Source organism: Vidua macroura, chromosome 4, assembly GCF_024509145.1.
Source record: "Vidua macroura isolate BioBank_ID:100142 chromosome 4, ASM2450914v1, whole genome shotgun sequence".
Lineage (NCBI taxonomy): Eukaryota > Metazoa > Chordata > Aves > Passeriformes > Viduidae > Vidua > Vidua macroura.
In genome coordinates, this window is record NC_071574.1 from 17,477,474 (window position 1) to 17,489,595 (window position 12,122).

The window sequence follows — 12,122 nt, forward strand, 5'->3', positions numbered from 1 at the left end:
AGCAGCTGCTTCTTCCTTAGCACAGTCAGCTGCCTATCTTCTTCTTTCTCGACAAACTCACCGCTGCCCTTCTTCTCAGCAGCTGCCATCGTGTTCTCTGCATCTGGGAACCTCAGGGCACGAGCAGGATTTTCCCAGGAGGGATGCATCAGGACTCCGTAAAAAGCCAGGCAAGTTGTCCTGGAACGCCTTCCATCCGCATGCCAAGAATGAATTCCAGAGGCAGGAGAGTGACAGCCACCCTCCTGCAGCAGTCTGCACGCTTCGCACACAAGCCCGCTTCTTTGCGCCTTCCTTCTTCGCCTCTTGCAAGCCACCACGGATCTCTGGCTGCCGGAGGCGAAGAAGCGGCTACTTGGCGCACAGCTGACTGGAGCGCCGCTTCTGCCGAAAGACGCCGGGAAGCGGCTCTTCCCTTCGGCCAGCTCCGGAGCGCCACCTTCTGCCTCTCTAGTCGCCTAGATCTTAGCCAAAAGCTTTTCCACTCCATTTCTCAAGGCGAAAGTTTAGCAGCACTGCTCACATCCCCCGATCTTGCCAAGAAATGGGATTTGCTGCACATTGCAAGGACACTGCACTTTCCTGGGCAAGCTGCAAACTTGCTGGCAGATGGCCGTGCTCTCTGCCCACTCCTGCCCAGCTCTGGGTAGTAGCGGTCACGCTGCAGCCTGGCGAAGGTAAGAAACCTGGAGAGCTGCCACGCTGCATTAGGGCAGCTGAGCGGCTGAAAAGCAGCAAAGCTGAACAGCCTGCCTCAGCTTCAGTACTCTGCGATTGACTGAAGGCGAAAAACGAAGCAGCAGAGCAGCTGGCTTCTGTGCGCACTGAAGGCACTTGCAAGAATCCAGCAGCTGCTTCTTCACAAGCACAGTCAGCTGTCTATCTTCTTCTTTCTCGACAAACTCACCGCTGCCCTTCTTCTCAGCAGCTGCCATCGTGTTCTCTGCATCTGGGAGCCTCAGGGCACGAGCAGGATTTTCCCAGGAGGGATGCATCAGGACTCCGTAAAAAGCCAGGCAAGTTGTCCTGGAACGCCTTCCATCCGCATGCCAAGAGTGAATTCCAGAGGCAGGAGAGTGGCAGCCACCCTCCTCCAGCAGTCTGCACGCTTCGCACACAAGCCCGCTTCTTTGCGCCTTCCTTCTTCGCCTCTTGCAAGCCACCGCGGATCTCTGGCTGCCGGAGGCGAAGAAGCGGCTTCTTCGCGCACAGCTGAGTGGAGCGCCGCTTCTGCCGAAAGACGCCGGGAAGCGGCTCTTCCCTTCGGCCAGCTCCGGAGCGCCACGTTCTGCCTCTCTAGTCGCCTAGATCTTAGCGAAAAGCTTTTCCACTCCATTTCTCAAGGCGAAAGTCTAGCAGCACTGCTCACTTCCCCCGATCTTGCCAAGAAATGGGATTTGCTGCACATTGCAAGGACACTGCACTTTCCTGGGCAAGCTGCAAACTTGCTGGCAGATGGCCGTGCTCTCTGCCCACTCCTGCCCAGCTCTTGCTAGCAGCGGGCACATTCCAGCCTGGCGCAGGCAAAAAACATCGAGAGCTGCCACGCTGCATTAGGGCAGCTGAGCGGCTGAAAAGCAGCAAAGCTGAACAGCCTGCCTCAGCTTCAGTACTCTGCGATTGACTGAAGGTGAAAAACGAAGCAGCAGAGCAGCTGGCTTCTGTGCGCACTGAAGGCACTTGCAAGAATCCAGCAGCTGCTTCTTCACAAGCACAGTCAGCTGCCTATCTTCTTCTTTCTTGACAAACTCACCGCTGCCCTTCTTCTCAGCAGCTGCCATCGTGTTCTCTGCATCTGGGAGCCTCAGGGCACGAGCAGGATTTTCCCAGGAGGGATGCATCAGGACTCCGTAAAAAGCCAGGCAAGTTGTCCTGGAACGCCTTCCATCCGCATGCCAAGAGTGAATTCCAGAGGCAGGAGAGTGGCAGCCACCCTCCTCCAGCAGTCTGCACGCTTCGCACACAAGCCCGCTTCTTTGCGCCTTCCTTCTTCGCCTCTTGCAAGCCACCGTGGATCTCTGGCTGCCGGAGGCGAAGAAGCGGCTACTTGGCGCACAGCTGAGTGGAGCGCCGCCTCTGCCGAAAGACGCCGGGAAGCGGCGCTTCCCTTCGGCCAGCTCCGGAGCGCCGCGTTCTGCCTCTCTAGTCGCCTAGATCTTAGCGAAAAGCTTTTCCACTCCATTTCTCAAGGCGAAAGTCTAGCAGCACTGCTCACTTCCCCCGATCTTGCCACGAAGTGGGATTTGCTGCACATTGCAAGGACACTGCACTTTCCTGGGCAAGCTGCAAACTTGCTGGCAGATGGCCGTGCTCTCTGCCCACTCCTGCCCAGCTCTTGCTAGCAGCGGGCACATTCCAGCCTGGCGCACGCAAAAAACCTCGAGAGCTGCCACGCTGCATTAGGGCAGCTGAGCGGCTGAAAAGCAGCAAAGCTGAACAGCCTGCCTCAGCTTCAGTACTCTGCGATTGACTGAAGGCGAAAAACGAAGCAGCAGAGCAGCTGGCTTCTGTGCGCACTGAAGGCACTTGCAAGAATCCAGCAGCTGCTTCTTCACAAGCACAGTCAGCTGCCTATCTTCTTCTTTCTCAACAAACTCACCGCTGCCCTTCTTCTCAGCAGCTGCCATCGTGTTCTCTGCATCTGGGAGCCTCAGGGCACGAGCAGGATTTTCCCAGGAGGGATGCATCAGGACTCCGTAAAAAGCCAGGCAAGTTGTCCTGGAACGCCTTCCATCCGCATGCCAAGAGTGAATTCCAGAGGCAGGAGAGTGGCAGCCACCCTCCTCCAGCAGTCTGCACGCTTCGCACACAAGCCCGCTTCTTTGCGCCTTCCTTCTTCGCCTCTTGCAAGCCACCGCGGATCTCTGGCTGCCGGAGGCGAAGAAGCGGCTACTTGGCGCACAGCTGAGTGGAGCGCCGCTTCTGCCGAAAGACGCCGGGAAGCGGCTCTTCCCTTCGGCCAGCTCCGGAGCGCCGCGTTCTGCCTCTCTAGTCGCCTAGATCTTAGCGAAAAGCTTTTCCACTCCATTTCTCAAGGCGAAAGTTTAGCAGCACTGCTCACATCCCCCGATCTTTCCAAGAAATGGGATTTGCTGCACATTGCAAGGACACTGCACTTTCCTGGGCAAGCTGCAAACTTGCTGGCAGATGGCCGTGCTCTCTGCCCACGCCTGCCCAGCTCTTGCTAGCAGCGGGCACATTCCAGCCTGGCGCAGGCAAAAAACCTGGAGAGCTGCCACGCTGCATTAGGGCAGCTGAGCGGCTGAAAAGCAGCAAAGCTGAACAGCCTGCCTCAGCTTCAGTACTCTGCGATTGACTGAAGGCGAAAAACGTAGCAGCAGAGCAGCTGGCTTCTGTGCGCACTGAAGGCACTTGCAAGAATCCAGCAGCTGCTTCTTCCTTAGCACAGTCAGCTGCCTATCTTCTTCTTTCTCCACAAACTCACCGCTGCCCTTCTTCTCAGCAGCTGCCATCGTGTTCTCTGCATCTGGGAGCCTCAGGGCACGAGCAGGATTTTCCCAGGAGGGATGCATCAGGACTCCGTAAAAAGCCAGGCAAGTTGTCCTGGAACGCCTTCCATCCGCATGCCAAGAGTGAATTCCAGAGGCAGGAGAGTGGCAGCCACCCTCCTCCAGCAGTCTGCACGCTTCGCACACAAGCCCGCTTCTTTGCGCCTTCCTTCTTCGCCTCTTGCAAGCCACCGCGGATCTCTGGCTGCCGGAGGCGAAGAAGCGGCTACTCGGCGCACAGCTGAGTGGAGCGCCGCTTCTGCCGAAAGACGCCGGGAAGCGGCTCTTCCCTTCGGCCAGCTCCGGAGCGCCACGTTCTGCCTCTCTAGTCGCCTAGATCTTAGCGAAAAGCTTTTCCACTCCATTTCTCAAGGCGAAAGTTTAGCAGCACTGCTCACATCCCCCGATCTTGCCAAGAAATGGGATTTGCTGCACATTGCAAGGACACTGCACTTTCCTGGGCAAGCTGCAAACTTGCTGGCAGATGGCCGTGCTCTCTGCCCACTCCTGCCCAGCTCTTGCTAGCAGCGGGCACATTCCAGCCTGGCGCAGGCAAAAAACCTGGAGAGCTGCCACGCTGCATTAGGGCAGCTGAGCGGCTGAAAAGCAGCAAAGCTGAACAGCCTGCCTCAGCTTCAGTACTCTGCGATTGACTGAAGGCGAAAAACGAAGCAGCAGAGTAGCTGGCTTCTGTGCGCACTGAAGGCACTTGCAAGAATCCAGCAGCTGCTTCTTCCTTAGCACAGTCAGCTGCCTATCTTCTTCTTTCTCCACAAACTCACCGCTGCCCTTCTTCTCAGCAGCTGCCATCGTGTTCTCTGCATCTGGGAGCCTCAGGGCACGAGCAGGATTTTCCCAGGAGGGATGCATCAGGACTCCGTAAAAAGCCAGGCAAGTTGTCCTGGAACGCCTTCCATCCGCATGCCAAGAGTGAATTCCAGAGGCAGGAGAGTGGCAGCCACCCTCCTCCAGCAGTCTGCACGCTTCGCACACAAGCCCGCTTCTTTGCGCCTTCCTTCTTCGCCTCTTGCAAGCCACCGCGGATCTCTGGCTGCCGGAGGCGAAGAAGCGGCTACTTGGCGCACAGCTGAGTGGAGCGCCGCTTCTGCCGAAAGACGCCGGGAAGCGGCTCTTCCCTTCGGCCAGCTCCGGAGCGCCGCGTTCTGCCTCTCTAGTCGCCTAGATCTTAGCGAAAAGCTTTTCCACTCCATTTCTCAAGGCGAAAGTTTAGCAGCACTGCTCACATCCCCCGATCTTGCCAAGAAATGGGATTTGCTGCACATTGCAAGGACACTGCACTTTCCTGGGCAAGCTGCAAACTTGCTGGCAGATGGCCGTGCTCTCTGCCCACTCCTGCCCAGCTCTTGCTAGCAGCGGGCACATTCCAGCCTGGCGCAGGCAAAAAACCTGGAGAGCTGCCACGCTGCATTAGGGCAGCTGAGCGGCTGAAAAGCAGCAAAGCTGAACAGCCTGCCTCAGCTTCAGTACTCTGCGATTGACTGAAGGCGAAAAACGAAGCAGCAGAGCAGCTGGCTTCTGTGCGCACTGAAGGCACTTGCAAGAATCCAGCAGCTGCTTCTTCCTTAGCACAGTCAGCTGCCTATCTTCTTCTTTCTCGACAAACTCACCGCTGCCCTTCTTCTCAGCAGCTGCCATCGTGTTCTCTGCATCTGGGAACCTCAGGGCACGAGCAGGATTTTCCCAGGAGGGATGCATCAGGACTCCGTAAAAAGCCAGGCAAGTTGTCCTGGAACGCCTTCCATCCGCATGCCAAGAATGAATTCCAGAGGCAGGAGAGTGACAGCCACCCTCCTGCAGCAGTCTGCACGCTTCGCACACAAGCCCGCTTCTTTGCGCCTTCCTTCTTCGCCTCTTGCAAGCCACCACGGATCTCTGGCTGCCGGAGGCGAAGAAGCGGCTACTTGGCGCACAGCTGACTGGAGCGCCGCTTCTGCCGAAAGACGCCGGGAAGCGGCTCTTCCCTTCGGCCAGCTCCGGAGCGCCACCTTCTGCCTCTCTAGTCGCCTAGATCTTAGCCAAAAGCTTTTCCACTCCATTTCTCAAGGCGAAAGTTTAGCAGCACTGCTCACATCCCCCGATCTTGCCAAGAAATGGGATTTGCTGCACATTGCAAGGACACTGCACTTTCCTGGGCAAGCTGCAAACTTGCTGGCAGATGGCCGTGCTCTCTGCCCACTCCTGCCCAGCTCTGGGTAGTAGCGGTCACGCTGCAGCCTGGCGAAGGTAAGAAACCTGGAGAGCTGCCACGCTGCATTAGGGCAGCTGAGCGGCTGAAAAGCAGCAAAGCTGAACAGCCTGCCTCAGCTTCAGTACTCTGCGATTGACTGTAGTTGAAAAACGAAGCAGCAGAGCAGCTGGCTTCTGTGCGCACTGAAGGCACTTGCAAGAATCCAGCAGCTGCTTCTTCACAAGCACAGTCAGCTGTCTATCTTCTTCTTTCTCGACAAACTCACCGCTGCCCTTCTTCTCAGCAGCTGCCATCGTGTTCTCTGCATCTGGGAGCCTCAGGGCACGAGCAGGATTTTCCCAGGAGGGATGCATCAGGACTCCGTAAAAAGCCAGGCAAGTTGTCCTGGAACGCCTTCCATCCGCATGCCAAGAATGAATTCCGCAGGCAGGAGAGTGGCAGCCACCCTCCTCCAGCAGTCTGCACGCTTCGCACACAAGCCCGCTTCTTTGCGCCTTCCTTCTTCGCCTCTTGCAAGCCAGTGCGGATCTCTGGCTGCCGGAGGCGAAGAAGCGGCTACTCGGCGCACAGCTGAGTGGAGCGCCGCTTCTGCCGAAAGACGCCGGGAAGCGGCTCTTCCCTTCGGCCAGCTCCGGAGCGCCACGTTCTGCCTCTCTAGTCGCCTAGATCTTAGCGAAAAGCTTTTCCACTCCATTTCTCAAGGCGAAAGTTTAGCAGCACTGCTCACATCCCCCGATCTGGCCAAGAAATGGGATTTGCTGCACATTGCAAGGACACTGCACTTTCCTGGGCAAGCTGCAAACTTGCTGGCAGATGGCCGTGCTCTCTGCCCACTCCTGCCCAGCTCTTGCTAGAAGCGGGCACATTCCAGCCTGGCGCAGGCAAAAAACCTGGAGAGCTGCCACGCTGCATTAGGGCAGCTGAGCGGCTGAAAAGCAGCAAAGCTGAACAGCCTGCCTCAGCTTCAGTACTCTGCGATTGACTGAAGTTGAAAAACGAAGCAGCAGAGCAGCTGGCTTCTGTGCGCACTGAAGGCACTTGCAAGAATCCAGCAGCTGCTTCTTCACAAGCACAGTCAGCTGCCTATCTTCTTCTTTCTCGACAAACTCACCGCTGCCCTTCTTCTCAGCAGCTGCCATCGTGTTCTCTGCATCTGGGAGCCTCAGGGCACGAGCAGGATTTTCCCAGGAGGGATGCATCAGGACTCCGTAAAAAGCCAGGCAAGTTGTCCTGGAACGCCTTCCATCCGCATGCCAAGAATGAATTCCAGAGGCAGGAGAGTGGCAGCCACCCTCCTCCAGCAGTCTGCACGCTTCGCACACAAGCCCGCTTCTTTGCGCCTTCCTTCTTCGCCTCTTGCAAGCCACCGCGGATCTCTGGCTGCCGGAGGCGAAGAAGCGGCTTCTTCGCGCACAGCTGAGTGGAGCGCCGCTTCTGCCGAAAGACGCCGGGAAGCGGCTCTTCCCTTCGGCCAGCTCCGGAGCGCCGCGTTCTGCCTCTCTAGTCGCCTAGATCTTAGCGAAAAGCTTTTCCACTCCATTTCTCAAGGCGAAAGTCTAGCAGCACTGCTCACTTCCCCCGATCTTGCCACGAAGTGGGATTAGCTGCACATTGCAAGGACACTGCACTTTCCTGGGCAAGCTGCAAACTTGCTGGCAGATGGCCGTGCTCTCTGCCCACTCCTGCCCAGCTCTGGGTAGTAGCGGTCACGCTGCAGCCTGGCGAAGGTAAGAAACCTGGAGAGCTGCCACGCTGCATTAGGGCAGCTGAGCGGCTGAAAAGCAGCAAAGCTGAACAGCCTGCCTCAGCTTCAGTACTCTGCGATTGACTGAAGTTGAAAAACGAAGCAGCAGAGCAGCTGGCTTCTGTGCGCACTGAAGGCACTTGCAAGAATCCAGCAGCTGCTTCTTCACAAGCACAGTCAGCTGCCTATCTTCTTCTTTCTCCACAAACTCACCGCTGCCCTTCTTCTCAGCAGCTGCCATCGTGTTCTCTGCATCTGGGAGCCTCAGGGCACGAGCAGGATTTTCCCAGGAGGGATGCATCAGGACTCCGTAAAAAGCCAGGCAAGTTGTCCTGGAACGCCTTCCATCCGCATGCCAAGAGTGAATTCCAGAGGCAGGAGAGTGGCAGCCACCCTCCTCCAGCAGTCTGCACGCTTCACACACAAGCCCGCTTCTTTGCGCCTTCCTTCTTCGCCTCTTGCAAGCCACCGCGGATCTCTGGCTGCCGGAGGCGAAGAAGCGGCTTCTTCGCGCACAGCTGAGTGGAGCGCCGCTTCTGCCGAAAGACGCCGGGAAGCGGCTCTTCCCTTCGGCCAGCTCCGGAGCGCCGCGTTCTGCCTCTCTAGTCGCCTAGATCTTAGCGAAAAGCTTTTCCACTCCATTTCTCAAGGCGAAAGTCTAGCAGCACTGCTCACTTCCCCCGATCTTGCCACGAGGTGGGATTTGCTGCACATTGCAAGGACACTGCACTTTCCTGGGCAAGCTGCAAACTTGCTGGCAGATGGCCGTGCTCTCTGCCCACTCCTGCCCAGCTCTGGGTAGTAGCGGTCACGCTGCAGCCTGGCGAAGGTAAGAAACCTGGAGAGCTGCCACGCTGCATTAGGGCAGCTGAGCGGCTGAAAAGCAGCAAAGCTGAACAGCCTGCCTCAGCTTCAGTACTCTGCGATTGACTGAAGGCGAAAAACGAAGCAGCAGAGTAGCTGGCTTCTGTGCGCACTGAAGGCACTTGCAAGAATCCAGCAGCTGCTTCTTCCTTAGCACAGTCAGCTGCCTATCTTCTTCTTTCTCCACAAACTCACCGCTGCCCTTCTTCTCAGCAGCTGCCATCGTGTTCTCTGCATCTGGGAGCCTCAGGGCACGAGCAGGATTTTCCCAGGAGGGATGCATCAGGACTCCGTAAAAAGCCAGGCAAGTTGTCCTGGAACGCCTTCCATCCGCATGCCAAGAATGAATTCCAGAGGCAGGAGAGTGGCAGCCACCCTCCTCCAGCAGTCTGCACGCTTCGCACACAAGCCCGCTTCTTTGCGCCTTCCTTCTTCGCCTCTTGCAAGCCACCGCGGATCTCTGGCTGCCGGAGGCGAAGAAGCGGCTACTTGGCGCACAGCTGAGTGGAGCGCCGCTTCTGCCGAAAGACGCCGGGAAGCGGCTCTTCCCTTCGGCCAGCTCCGGAGCGCCGCGTTCTGCCTCTCTAGTCGCCTAGATCTTAGCGAAAAGCTTTTCCACTCCATTTCTCAAGGCGAAAGTCTAGCAGCACTGCTCACATCCCCCGATCTTGCCAAGAAATGGGATTTGCTGCACATTGCAAGGACACTGCACTTTCCTGGGCAAGCTGCAAACTTGCTGGCAGATGGCCGTGCTCTCTGCCCACTCCTGCCCAGCTCTTGCTAGCAGCGGGCACATTCCAGCCTGGCGCAGGAAAAAAACCTGGAGAGCTGCCACGCTGCATTAGGGCAGCTGAGCGGCTGAAAAGCAGCAAAGCTGAACAGCCTGCCTCAGCTTCAGTACTCTGCGATTGACTGAAGGCGAAAAACGAAGCAGCAGAGCAGCTGGCTTCTGTGCGCACTGAAGGCACTTGCAAGAATCCAGCAGCTGCTTCTTCCTTAGCACAGTCAGCTGCCTATCTTCTTCTTTCTCCACAAACTCACCGCTGCCCTTCTTCTCAGCAGCTGCCATCGTGTTCTCTGCATCTGGGAGCCTCAGGGCACGAGCAGGATTTTCCCAGGAGGGATGCATCAGGACTCCGTAAAAAGCCAGGCAAGTTGTCCTGGAACGCCTTCCATCCGCATGCCAAGAGTGAATTCCAGAGGCAGGAGAGTGGCAGCCACCCTCCTCCAGCAGTCTGCACGCTTCGCACACAAGCCCGCTTCTTTGCGCCTTCCTTCTTCGCCTCTTGCAAGCCACCGTGGATCTCTGGCTGCCGGAGGCGAAGAAGCGGCTACTCGGCGCACAGCTGAGTGGAGCGCCGCTTCTGCCGAAAGACGCCGGGAAGCGGCTCTTCCCTTCGGCCAGCTCCGGAGCGCCGCGTTCTGCCTCTCTAGTCGCCTAGATCTTAGCGAAAAGCTTTTCCACTCCATTTCTCAAGGCGAAAGTTTAGCAGCACTGCTCACATCCCCCGATCTTGCCAAGAAATGGGATTTGCTGCACATTGCAAGGACACTGCACTTTCCTGGGCAAGCTGCAAACTTGCTGGCAGATGGCCGTGCTCTCTGCCCACTCCTGCCCAGCTCTTGCTAGAAGCGGGCACATTCCAGCCTGGCGCAGGCAAAAAACCTGGAGAGCTGCCACGCTGCATTAGGGCAGCTGAGCGGCTGAAAAGCAGCAAAGCTGAACAGCCTGCCTCAGCTTCAGTACTCTGCGATTGACTGAAGGCGAAAAACGAAGCAGCAGAGCAGCTGGCTTCTGTGCGCACTGAAGGCACTTGCAAGAATCCAGCAGCTGCTTCTTCACAAGCACAGTCAGCTGTCTATCTTCTTCTTTCTCGACAAACTCACCGCTGCCCTTCTTCTCAGCAGCTGCCATCGTGTTCTCTGCATCTGGGAGCCTCAGGGCACGAGCAGGATTTTCCCAGGAGGGATGCATCAGGACTCCGTAAAAAGCCAGGCAAGTTGTCCTGGAACGCCTTCCATCCGCATGCCAAGAGTGAATTCCAGAGGCAGGAGAGTGGCAGCCACCCTCCTCCAGCAGTCTGCACGCTTCGCACACAAGCCCGCTTCTTTGCGCCTTCCTTCTTCGCCTCTTGCAAGCCACCGCGGATCTCTGGCTGCCGGAGGCGAAGAAGCGGCTTCTTCGCGCACAGCTGAGTGGAGCGCCGCTTCTGCCGAAAGACGCCGGGAAGCGGCTCTTCCCTTCGGCCAGCTCCGGAGCGCCGCGTTCTGCCTCTCTAGTCGCCTAGATCTTAGCGAAAAGCTTTTCCACTCCATTTCTCAAGGCGAAAGTCTAGCAGCACTGCTCACTTCCCCCGATCTTGCCACGAAGTGGGATTTGCTGCACATTGCAAGGACACTGCACTTTCCTGGGCAAGCTGCAAACTTGCTGGCAGATGGCCGTGCTCTCTGCCCACTCCTGCCCAGCTCTTGCTAGCAGCGGGCACATTCCAGCCTGGCGCACGCAAAAAACATCGAGAGCTGCCACGCTGCATTAGGGCAGCTGAGCGGCTGAAAAGCAGCAAAGCTGAACAGCCTGCCTCAGCTTCAGTACTCTGCGATTGACTGAAGGTGAAAAACGAAGCAGCAGAGCAGCTGGCTTCTGTGCGCACTGAAGGCACTTGCAAGAATCCAGCAGCTGCTTCTTCACAAGCACAGTCAGCTGCCTATCTTCTTCTTTCTTGACAAACTCACCGCTGCCCTTCTTCTCAGCAGCTGCCATCGTGTTCTCTGCATCTGGGAGCCTCAGGGCACGAGCAGGATTTTCCCAGGAGGGATGCATCAGGACTCCGTAAAAAGCCAGGCAAGTTGTCCTGGAACGCCTTCCATCCGCATGCCAAGAGTGAATTCCAGAGGCAGGAGAGTGGCAGCCACCCTCCTCCAGCAGTCTGCACGCTTCGCACACAAGCCCGCTTCTTTGCGCCTTCCTTCTTCGCCTCTTGCAAGCCACCGTGGATCTCTGGCTGCCGGAGGCGAAGAAGCGGCTACTTGGCGCACAGCTGAGTGGAGCGCCGCCTCTGCCGAAAGACGCCGGGAAGCGGCGCTTCCCTTCGGCCAGCTCCGGAGCGCCGCGTTCTGCCTCTCTAGTCGCCTAGATCTTAGCGAAAAGCTTTTCCACTCCATTTCTCAAGGCGAAAGTCTAGCAGCACTGCTCACTTCCCCCGATCTTGCCACGAAGTGGGATTTGCTGCACATTGCAAGGACACTGCACTTTCCTGGGCAAGCTGCAAACTTGCTGGCAGATGGCCGTGCTCTCTGCCCACTCCTGCCCAGCTCTTGCTAGCAGCGGGCACATTCCAGCCTGGCGCACGCAAAAAACCTCGAGAGCTGCCACGCTGCATTAGGGCAGCTGAGCGGCTGAAAAGCAGCAAAGCTGAACAGCCTGCCTCAGCTTCAGTACTCTGCGATTGACTGAAGGCGAAAAACGAAGCAGCAGAGCAGCTGGCTTCTGTGCGCACTGAAGGCACTTGCAAGAATCCAGCAGCTGCTTCTTCACAAGCACAGTCAGCTGCCTATCTTCTTCTTTCTCCACAAACTCACCGCTGCCCTTCTTCTCAGCAGCTGCCATCGTGTTCTCTGCATCTGGGAGCCTCAGGGCACGAGCAGGATTTTCCCAGGAGGGATGCATCAGGACTCCGTAAAAAGCCAGGCAAGTTGTCCTGGAACGCCTTCCATCCGCATGCCAAGAGTGAATTCCAGAGGCAGGAGAGTGGCAGCCACCCTCCTCCAGCAGTCTGCACGCTTCGCACACAAGCCC